General features: G+C 36.3%; 1 protein-coding gene across 2 annotated transcripts in view; it reads right to left on the bottom strand.

Annotated features, from left to right (window-relative positions):
- Window positions 1–12350, bottom strand: part of MOB1B (MOB kinase activator 1B) — a 160305-nt gene that overhangs the window by 26758 nt on the left and 121197 nt on the right. The window lies entirely within an intron of this gene.

The raw sequence follows: 12350 nt of genomic DNA, 5'->3' as shown, positions 1-12350 counted from the left end.
CTTTTATGTATTTTAACTACACACAACACACAGGTATATACACATACGTCTTTTTTTAATGGACCAACTGAAACTAGGAGTAGAAACAGTTTTAAGAGTTTAAGGGATGGAGTCTTCTACTGTACTGTTAAATTCTCATTCAACTATATTACATCCTAGAAAGAAAGAACTAGAAAAAAGGCTAGGTAAGTGGGAACACTCTCTAATGTTTACTGTCATTAAATTCTTACCACTCAAACATCCAGACATTTGAAAATATAAACATGAAAGTGAAATAAAAAATAAATAGATAAACAAAGGTCAGACCAAAGGAAAAAAGTTTTATAATGTCTAGAACCTAGGTTTTTTGTAGTACATAATCTAACTCAACTCGTCTGGATAGGTTATTTAAACAATCCAAACACAGGGAGCCTAGAATAAGTACGGAACTATTAAACTTTACCACCGGGGAAACGCCGAATATTGTGCCAAACATTAGGGACACCCAAATCAATAGGCCAAGCCCTTGATCTTGAGGCTCGCTCTTGTGAAACTTATGTATGCAGCAGAGAAGCTTAGCCTACCAATAATATGCCTAAGAATCACTTCCAGAGGACCTCTTTTGTTGCTCAGATGTGGTCTTTCTTTCTCTAAACCCAATTCTGCAAGTGAAACCACTGCCCTCCCTCCTCACACAGGACATGACATCAGCGTGGGAGATGACCCCGAGGGATGAGCCTGGCCTTGGCACCAGATCAACAATGCATCCTGACCAAAAGGAGGAAAAGAAGTTATATAACAAAGTCGCAGCAGCTGAGAGAGTTCAAATAGAGTCAAGAGGCTACACTGGAGCTCACTCTTAAACTTGCTTTAGTTAGAGATCACTACCTATCATAACTTGCCAAACCTCAACCAAAACCATTCCTGCCAATCCTAAAGAATACCTACGGCATTATATAAGATTCTACAAAGGTTCCATGCACTATGGTAAGCCTCCAAAACCTTCAACCTCCAGAGGGGTTCCTGGACCAGCAAAGTCCTGAAATGCAGAGGAGCCAGCCCTTCTAGAACATCAACTAGTTCCATCCCCCATCTTATATCATCAACAACCTCTTCCAAAATGAAAAAGTTAGAATGGGCATAGCCTAAAAACCCTTAAAGAGTGGGAGAAAGATCAAAGGTGATAGTGGAGTTATACAGAGAAGGTTGGATTTAACAAATGAGTATGAGTGCTGAATCATTCTGATATTTCTTTTAGTCTCCAGTACCTTAGAGCAGCTAGAAATAAAAACCTAAAATTGTGGAATTGTGACCCATACTAAACTCTGAAATCTGTTCTACAACTAATTGTTGTGATGTACTTTGAAATTTATTGCTTTTATGTATAGATGTTATTTAAAGAGAAGGAGGAGTGTAACAGAGAACATAGGATTTAACAAATGAGTATGACTGCTGAATCACTATACTGATATTTCTGTTGGTCTCCAGCATCATGGAGCAGCTAGAAGAAAAAATGAAAAATCATGGAACTGTAACGCATACCAAACTTTAAAATCTGTTCTATAATTACTTGTTCAAATGTACCTAGAAATTTATGGTTTTTTGTATATATATTTCACAATTTAAAAAAAGATTTAAAAAATTAAAAAAAAAATCACAATGGTTATACTCTCCATGCTCTCCACAGCTTTCACTCACTAGCCCTTCCCCTCTCCCAAGATCCATCCTTCTTCTCCAAAGGGAATTTTTTTAGCAAAATAATGTGGTGGTTCTCAACTCTGGCTGCACATTACAATTACCTGTGAAACTTTTAAAAAGTATTGAAAATCCTGAGATAAACGTAATATCTACCAATCAACACAAATATCCAATTTAATTGACAGATATTTTTCATGCTAATATACTAGCATTCTCATTTAATGTAGATCTCCTCTCAGCTGTTTAACTGAAGTGAACTGACGCTCCTCAACTCTAATCCTCCCACTGTCTCTATACCCAGGATATCTATCTCTACAGCCCAAGGAGAGGGATCTTATTAAAAACGCTTATCAGATGATGTTACTCCACTGCTTAAATCACTGTTGATTCGGATCAAACGTGGTGGGTTCTCTGCCCGATGTGCTCAAATGACCAACTCCTGAGACACAAGGGTTTCAAAGAGAGAAAGAGCTTATTGTTAGAAGCAAAGCAGGAGATTAGATCACTATCAGCCTAAAAATCTGCCTCCTCAAACTTCAGTAACTCTGATAATTCTATAGTACCAAAAGATAGGTAGGGTTTATGATAATGAGCATAATGGCCCAGATGATATCATCAGAGATGATCTAATCATTGATCACGTGCAGACTGATTGCATGCCTAATCACTGAATGTACATTAAGAAACTGGCAGCCTTAATACGATGACAGGCATGATTTTTAGTATTATAATGAGGTGCAGATCACTTATACGTTAAAGTTTAAGCTACTGCACATCTCAGGTGGGCCAATTTTGGTTCAATCCAGCTCTTTCCAACAAGATAGTTTTGGAATTGGGGTGGGTTAGTTTGGGGGTGACTCAAGGTTCTTCACTAATAAACACTAGGGGCTGTCTTTAGTGATCATAAGACTCCAAAGCTGAAAAACAGGACAGGGGGCTAGTGGGGTTAGTCACAAGGTTTTTACAATTATAAGATAAAGGCTATACAGTTATACAATCATTTTGAGAGATCAAGGAAACTGGATTTCAGTTCAGAAATTTCAGGTATTTCCTTCTGGCTACTGTAATATACTAGAAAATAAAAAGAGATATCTTTATGTAATGATTCAGTAACCATAAGCACTTGGTAATAGTATAACTTAGAATAACCTCTCAGTTATACTATGACTTTCCAAAACACTCAAGAGTAAACCCAAAGGTCAAATATTAGACACATATGAGGCTCTGAACCCACACTAAAGTATGGAAATTCTCTTCATGTTAATCAGAAAATACTTAAACACCAAATTCTCTCCCAACATCTCTAATATACAAACACTTAGAAAAGATCATTATGCCTACCGAAAATGTGACGTTTCTTTTTCCTGTCCTTTGTTTATCAAAATTTAGTGTGAGAAAACATATTTCAACATTTTTTAGAAAAAGATTTTTTACTAATTTATGTGTGATTAATTACAAAAATAGCTCTCCTATGACAAATGTGTATGTCTGAAGACAGGATGCAAGTTAAATACTCCACTACCTTTAATTAGCCTACCGCTCAGAGCAGCAACTTAGGATGTGTCAAGCAGCTGTCAAAAGGGCTGGCAGGGTAAGTACATGAGAAGTACAAGGACATCAGCTGTGCCTGCACTCAGTAAGGTCAGAGCCTCACCCAAAACCACTCTGCCTCAGTTTTAGGCTTTCCCCAAAGTTTTAGGCTTCAAAATATTTTCTTAATCAATGCCCCTTTCAGAGTTGCTATTCAGCCAAGCTCATAAGGTCATAACACCTTCTTGCCATTTTGGTGGAAAGAAAAAAAATCTAGGTCTGTGAAAGCCAGCTCTAACACTCATCAGCTATACTATCACAAGCAAATTACCTAACTTTCCTGGATCTATTTTTTCACTGACAGTGAAAGCAAAATAAAAACAACAAAATATCACCACCACCTGTATCACAGAACAATTGTAAGATAATAATATATATGAAAGAAAACTTTTCAAACTGTAAAGATGCTTTGCAAAATTAGTATTTTTTTCTTAATTCCTGAGTCAAAATCATTCAGAATAAAGAAAAAAATAGTAGTGCAGTACCCCAAACTGGGTTAACCCACCACTCCCTCCCCTCTCCCTAAATGAGGTAGGTGGGAGGGGTTTTTGCCATGTGGGAAGTGTTATAAGCATACTTTCAAAACAAATGCTTTCATACTTCAATTTTAAAACAGAATTTAAAAAAAATTGTTTTGTTTTGTTTTGTTTTGGTTTTTTTTTTTGTTGTTAAATGTTACTTCCTATTCACATATCAAGGGTCAAGTGATCTTAGAAAAATCTCGGGCCTAGAATGGAAATAAGAAAAGATTTTATTCCTTGTTTTGCAATTTTCTTATGTTACTTAGGAAACCACAAATTGTCATTGGGTTTCAATTTTTAAATTTCATTTTTGAAAGTATGGAAACTAACTTTTTGCAAAAGAGTATTATTTAGTAGTGAGACAGTGTTTGTAATTTTTAGTTCCCTGAAAGATGTCAACTCTTCTATGTACAGCCATACTTCCAAAATGCTTTCAAATCCTCCAATTTCCTGTCTATCTGATCCTTTTGCTCTACAGAGGCAGAATAGCCTAACTAATAAATACTTTTAAAAGGAATATATTCAACTTTTTCTTCAGTTGCTATCTGAAACTTCTCATACCACCATCACCCTACAAAGGAACCCAGCAACAGGTTAACTTAAAGAATTTATTGGCACATGGTCTCACAGACTAGAAGGCCTCCATTGGTCAGTATCTTCTGGTTGGCTGATGATCTTTAAGGTTCTTGACTTTTCCGTCACTAGGCACTATGTACACGGTGGCATCTTCTTTCTGTTCTGGGTTCCTTTGATTTTCACATTCTGGCTTCTCTGACAACTTCCTCTTTCTGTACCCAATTTCCTTTGCTGATAAGGGGACTTCAGCCATATTGGATGAAGGCCTACCCTCATTCAATTTGGGGACCCCTTAACTAATAATATCTTTAAAAGTCCTATTTACAAATGGATTCACACCCACAGAACCAGGGTTTGGGTCCTGAACATGCCTTTTGTGGGAGATATTATTCAATCACCAACAGATAGTAAAGTTAACAATATTGATCCTAACTCCTTAGTCAAAAGACCAAAACCACAAACACCAAAGCACATATACAAAAATCCTGATTTTTGTACTTATGAGTACAAGCTCTTAGAGTAGCAGTATATGGCCAAATGCCGTATAAAAAGGAGCATTAAGAGAGGTTATAAGGACGGGTTATATGTCTTATGTAGAGGTTATATAAGAAAGAGTTAGAAGGGGTTACATTGTATATTTTGACAATGAAGTACATGTCAAATATACTCAAAATTAGAGGCAAATTGACATCTATTTATTTGAGTCAACACATCTATCCCTTCATGGCTAAGTGACTTACTCTGGCTACACAGCTACTTAAATGGCAGAAATGGGATTCAACAGGCTGTTAATAGAACAAGCTATTCAACATCATTGAATCTCAGTTCCTTTCTCTATAAAATGGGAATAGTAATACCTATTTTACAAGATTACTGACCCTCTGGTAAGAATCAACTAATATTTAATCTCTTTGCTCCACCTCTAAGCACCAATCTGTCTTTCACATCAGCAGCTCCTTCCATAAGTCTAAGTGCAATACTAGAGATCAAATACTTAATACATCTTACTTGTTAATTGATAGTTTCAGTCAACTTCAGGCTGAGAACTTCTATATCAGGATAGTAATGATGAGGATGTAATTAATGTTAACTAACATTTACTGAAGGCTTTGTGCTCAGAAGTATTTGACATACAATATCTCATTTAATCCTCATAACACTATGATGTATATGCTATTGTTTTATTTTATGGATGACAAAACTGAGGCTTAAAGTACTTACATAATTTGCTCAAGATTATAAAAGTGGCAAATCAAGGAACCAGGATTTAAATCACTAAAGCCCATTCCTTTATTCATTATCCAATATTAAATGATGATTTACTGTAACTGCTACTTAATTATCTGAAACAATTTTTTTTCCTATATTACCACACTTTAATCACATTGTTCATGCAACACAAGGCAAATTCATACTGAGAGTTACTAGTAGACACACCTGACAATCCTAAAACCGCCTAATTCTATTTCCTCTTCTCACACCTCTTTTAATTTATGTGAATACTTAGCACATACTCTGTCAATAAGGAGAAAAAATTCCGGCAGAACTGCAATTTTCCTCTAAAGATTGCCAAATACACCCATGCTTTCAAAAAGGCAGATATTTACCTGCAAAAAATGTCAGAAGTTGTTAAAATAAAATGTGTTTTAGAAATAGGATAAAAGCTCTGCATAACATTGAGTATTGAAAGAACAACCTTGATACAAGAAAGAGAGCAGACTGAGAAAACATGCCTACTAATACATCTGCTAAAGTCCCATTTAAATCACTACGATTATTGGTGGCGTTGTTGCTGTTTTATTATATTATCGTTAGGAGTAAGAGATCCCTTACACAGTAGGAAAACAAGAAAAAAATGCTATCAGCAGGTCAAAACTTGAGGAATTCTGAAAAGATTAAAAAATTGATGGTGTACAGTGACAAAAAGAGGTTTGAAAAAACCTAGCCTAGAACATGCCCGGTAGAGATCACTAGGAAGGTAAGGGTATTTATTTCCCAGTGTGTTCTAAAGTCAATCTTGGTTAGAAGAGAGGTTAAGGACCCTGGGGAAAGTGGTAGATTTGAGTTATGTACCACAGAAAAAACAAGTTTTTAGTCTTAATCCACATTCCTTGAGCGTAAAGCCATTATAAATGGGACCTCCTGAAGATGTTATTTTTAGTTAAGGTATGACTCAACAAAATGATGATCTTAATCAAGAATATTGGAGGCAAAAGACCTTTTCCTGCAAAGAAATACAGATGGTTAAAAAGGACATGAAAAGACACTCAGCTTCACTAGTTATTAGGGAAATGCAAATCAAAACCACAATGAGACATCATCTCACACTTACCAGAATGGCCACTATTAAACAGGAAACTACAAGCGTTGACAAGGATGTCGAGAAATTGAAACACTTATTCACTGAGATGGGAATGTAAAATGGTATAGCCACTATAGAGGACCGTTTAGCAGTTCCTCAGAAAGCTAAGTATAGAGCTGCCTTAAAACCTGGCAATCCCACTATTCAGAATATACCCAGAAGTTCTGAATGCGGGGAGATTAACTGATAATTTGCACACCAATGTTCATTACTCACAATCACCAAAGTATGGAAACAACCCAAATGTCCATCAATAGATGAATGGATAAACAAAACGTGGTATACACGTTTGCTGGTTTGAATTTGTGGGCCCCAGAAAAGCCATGTCCTTTAATCTTCATTCAGTATTGCCAGGTGGGAGTTTTTTAATTATCCATGAAGATGTGACCCACCTAATTGTGGGTAGTAATGTGTGATTAGATGATTTCCATGGAGGTGTCCCTTCACTCATTCAAGGTTGGGTTGCTTACTGGAGCCCTTCAAGAGGGAATCATTTTGGAAAGAGACACAGCGCCTACTCAGCCAGAGACCTTTGGATGAAGGAAAACACCCCCAGGGGAGCTTCATGAAACAAGAAGCTGGGAGAGAAAGCTTGCAGATGCCACCATGTTTGCCATGTGCCTTTCCACTTGAGAGAGAAACCGTGACCATCATTGGCCTTCTTGAACCAATGTATCTTTTCCCAGATGCCTGAGATTGGATATTTCTATACCCTTGCTTTAGCTGGGACATTTTCACGGTCTTAGAACTGTGGACTTGCAACTTAATTAAATTCCCCCTTTTAAAAGCCATTCTGTTTCTGGTATATCGTATTCTAGCAACAAGCAAACTAGAGCAACATGCAATGGAATATTGTTCAGCAGTAAGGAATGAAGTCCTGAAGAACACAACAACAAGCATGAAGCTTGAGGACATTACGTAAGTGAAATAAGTCAGACACAAAAGGAAAAATACTGGATGATATAATTAATGAAAAGAATTAATTATAATATGTAAACCCATAGATATAAAATATAGAATATAAGTTACCAGGATATAGATATAGAAGCTTAAGAATGGGAGCAGTTGTCCAATATATGCAGAATGTTTAACTACTTTGAACTTAAATGTTTGGAAATGGACGAGAAGTTATGGCAGCACATTATTGTGAGAATAATTAATGGTGCTGAATGGTGTGTGAAAGTGGTAGAAAGGAGAAGTTTAGATTCATGTATGTTACCAGAAGGAAAGTTGGCAGTTAAAACACAGAAATGTATAACAATGAATCTTGTGGTAGACAATGTCAATAATTAACTGTACAAATGTAAAAAACCTCTGTCATGAACTACAGCAAATATACAACACTATTACATGGTGTTAATAAAAGAGGGTTCTATGGGGAAAAAATACCTATCGCAAACTATGGACTATAATTAACAGTAATATTTTAATTCTTCTTCATCAGCAGTAACAGACGTACCATGTCAATATTATGGGTCAATAATAGTGGAGAGTAAGGAGTATGGAAGGATTTGGGCTTTCTTTTCTCTTTTTATTTATTTTGTGGAATAATGAAAATGTTCCTAAATTGATCATGGGGATATACGCACAATTATGTGATGAAACTGTGGGCCAGTGATGGTACTTCAGATGGTTCGTATAGTGTGAGAATATATCTCAATAAATTGCATTCAAAAAAAAAGAGGGGGGGATGAAAGGAAATGTGATGGGTGGCGGACATAAGTAAAAGAACTCCAAGGATTGCCAGAAACAAGCACCAGAAAGCTACAGACTCTGGGGAGAAAGCATCGCCTTGCTTTTGAACTCCTAGCCGCAAAACTGTGCACTAATAGATTCCTGTTGTTTTAGCCAACCCATTATGTCATATTTTTGATAGCAGCTCTGGTAAACTAAGAAAGTGACCCTACAAGAGATTATATGGGAACTTGATTCACAGCCTTTGAGCAAGTAAATCTGAATGTGTTCTTCTGTTGGCCTTTGTATTATTTAGGGTCCTCTAGAGAAACAGAACCAACAGGGAACACTTGCAAATATAAAATTTATGAAAGTGTCTCACGTGACCGTAGGAACGCAGAGTCCAAAATCCACAGGGCAGGCTGCGAAGCCGATGACTCCAATGGATGGCCTGGATGAACTCCACAGGAGAGGCTCACCAGCCAAAGCAGGAATGCAACCTGTCTCCTCTGAGTCCTCCTTAAAAGGCTTCCCATGATTGGATTTAGCATCACTAATTGCAGAAGACACTTCCCTTTGGCTGATTACAAATGGAATCAGCTGTGGATGTAGCTGACGTGATCATGACCTAATCCTATGAAATGTCCTCATTGCAACAGACAGGCCAGCGCTTGCCCAATCAGATGAACAGGTACCACAACTGCCTTTTTCTGAGAAACAGACAAGTGGCAGCAGGTATTGAACATAAGGCTAAAGCTTAGGGCATAGTGGGAGAACAGAGGCTCAAAATTACTAACGTAAGTATCTTAGGAGGCCCCACATTTAAAAGACAATCTACAGGACATCATCAACATGTCAACATAAGACATCTCTTAAAAAGACTTCCCCAGATTTTCAGCAATCAAAAGGATGAATCACACTTGCTTAGAACTCTGGAGGACGGTAGAGACTGGTGAAGAACTCTACAGATGGTGAACTGAAGAAGAAGGAAAATATCAGGTAGGAATATATATGGAAGTTAAAGAAGACACTCTTTGTTTGTATGTGCGTGTGTTGGATCCTTTTTTTTATTGTGTATATAACGTATATACAAAACTAAATTCCAAAGTACATTTTTAAAAACTTTTTTACTGTATAATATAACCTATATATAAAGCAAAGTAAAAAGCAATATTTTCAAAGCACTCTTCAACAGGCAGCTACAGGACAGATCCCAGATTTTGTCACGGCTATCATATCATCATCTCAGATTTTTCCTTCCAGCTGCCCCAGAATATGGGAGGCTAGAAGGAATAAATATTTTTTTAATCATCACAATCGACTTTTTATTCTTTTTTGTGAAAAATACATATATATAAAAGCAGTATATTTCAAAGCACAGCACATTTAGTTGAAGAACAGATTTCAGAGTTTCGTATGTGTCACAATTCCACAATTTTAGGTTTTTACTTCTAACTGCTCTAAGACACTGCAGAATAAAAGAAATATCAATTTAATGATTCAACAATCATATTTGGTTGTTAAACCCTACCTTCTCTGTATAACTGCACCATCACCTTTGATCTTATCAATCCACTTTTTAGGGGTATTTGGGCTATGTGCATTCTAACTTTTTCATATTGGAAGGGGCTGTCAATAATATGGGGTATGGAGATGGAACTGGCTGATGTTCTGGAAAGGCTCGTTCACTATCTGGTCCAGGGACCCATCTGGAGGTTGTAGGTTTCTAGAAAGTTACCCTAGAGCATGGAACCCTTGTAGAATCTTATTTATTGCCCTAGATGCTCTTTAGGATTGGCTGAAATGGTTTTGGTTGGGGTCTGGCAAGCTATGATAGGCAGCAATGTTTAACTGAAACTTACCTAAGAGTGACTTCCACATGTGAAAATGTTCTAAAAAGGATTGTGAGGATGTAAGCATGGCTCTTTGAGTATACTGAAAGCCACTGATTGTATACTTTGGATGGATTGTATGATGTGTGAATAAAATTATGTTGACAAAAAATACTAATGAGATTTAAATGAATTGAATGGAGTAAGTAAGTGATAATCTTCTCAATTCTAGGAAGCAGGCTGATGCTGCTAGTTGCAATTGTTAACAAAATATATTCCCTTTATCTGAAAAAAAAAAAATCAAAATGTCGAGGAATCAACAAAAGTTTACAAAACATACAAAGACACAGGAAACAATGGCCCAGGCAAAGGAGGTTAAAGGATTAGAATCCATCAATGAGGATAACCAAGCCTGGGACATACCAGACAAAGACTTTTAAAAAAGGTCCTGACTGAAATGCAGATGGCCTATCCTCTCCAGAACATCAGCTAGTCCCATTCCCTAATCCCATATTATCAACAGCCTCTCCAACATAAAAAGTTAGAATGGACATAGCGCAAATAATCCTAAAGAGTGGGAAAAAGATCAAAAGTGATGGTGGAATTACACAGAGAAGAAAGGGTTTAACAAATGAGTATGATTGCTGAATCATTATATTGCTATTTCTTTTAGTATTCAGTATCTTAGAGCAGCTAGAAATAAAAACCTAAAATTATGGAATTGTAACCTGTACCTAATTCTGAAATCTGTTCTACAAAATTGGTGCAACGTTCTTTGAAATTGGTTGTTTGTATATATGTTATTTTTCAAAAAAAAGAAAAAACTCAATTGTAACAATAAAAAAACATTGGAAACTTTGAGTGGGATTGCACTGAATCAATAAATCAATATGCAATAAATAAGAAAGAAATTCCAAAAACAAAAAAAAAGCCCTGAATATGTTTGAAGACCTAAAGGAAAATATGCAAAAAGAACAAAAAGAAATCAGGAAAATAATACATGAACACAAAAGCAGTATTTTTAGAGATGGAAATTATGAAAAGGAACTAAATAGAGCCAAAGACCACATTAACAGAAACTTAAAATTCTACAGAAAGTTTCAAACGCAGATGAGATGGCAGAAGAAATGATCAGTAAACCTGAAAATAAGACAATCAAAATTATTCAGTCTGAGGAGAAGGAGGAAAGACTGAAGAAAAGTGAACAGAGCCTGAGGAAACTGTGGAAAACTATCAATGGATAACAATACACACATTACGCAAGTCCCCAAAAAAGAAAAAACCAAAGGGGCTGTGATGGTTTTAAGCTGTGTAACCCCAGAAAAAAACATATTCTTAAATTTAATCCATTCCTGTAGGTGTGAACTCATTGAAGTTACTTCAGTTAAGAAGGTGGGGGTGCCCACCTCAAACAGGATGGGTCTTAATCCTACTACTGGAGTCCTTTATAAGGGGAGTGAAAGTCAGATAGACAGAGAGAAAGCCACAGGAAGCAAGACACTGGACATTAAAGGATCCTGGAAGATATGAGAACAACTAAGAGATGCTACCATGTGGCTTACCAGGTGATAGAGGAGCAAGATGTATCAGCAGCCAGCCCCAGATTGCGAGTCTTCAAGAAGAAAGCATTGCCTTGATGATGCCTTCATTTGGACTTTCTGTTAGTCTCAAAACCATAAGCTAATAAAATTCCCACTGATTAAACTGATCTATTGCATGGTATTTGCTTGAGCATCACAGGAAACTAAAACAGGAGCAAAGAGAATATTCAATGAATATTCAAAGAGAATATTCAATGAAATAATGGCTGAAAGGTTTCAAATTTAAAGACATAAATTTACACATCTAAGATGCTCAATAAATTCCAAATAGGATAAACTCACATAGACCCACAATATACCATATTATAATGAAACTGCAGAATGCTAATGATCAAGTGAGAATTCTGAAAGCTGCAACAAAGGAACATATCACAAACAAAAGAAACTCAATAAATTTAGGTGTTGATTTCTCATCAGCAACCATGTAGACAAGAAGGCAATGAAAAAACATATTTAAAGGGATGAAATTTAAAAAATCACCAAGAATTCTATATCCAGTGAAAGTGTCTTTGAAAAG

Source organism: Tamandua tetradactyla, chromosome 19, assembly GCF_023851605.1.
Source record: "Tamandua tetradactyla isolate mTamTet1 chromosome 19, mTamTet1.pri, whole genome shotgun sequence".
Taxonomy (NCBI): domain Eukaryota; kingdom Metazoa; phylum Chordata; class Mammalia; order Pilosa; family Myrmecophagidae; genus Tamandua; species Tamandua tetradactyla.
This window is presented reverse-complemented; position numbering and strand designations above follow the sequence as displayed.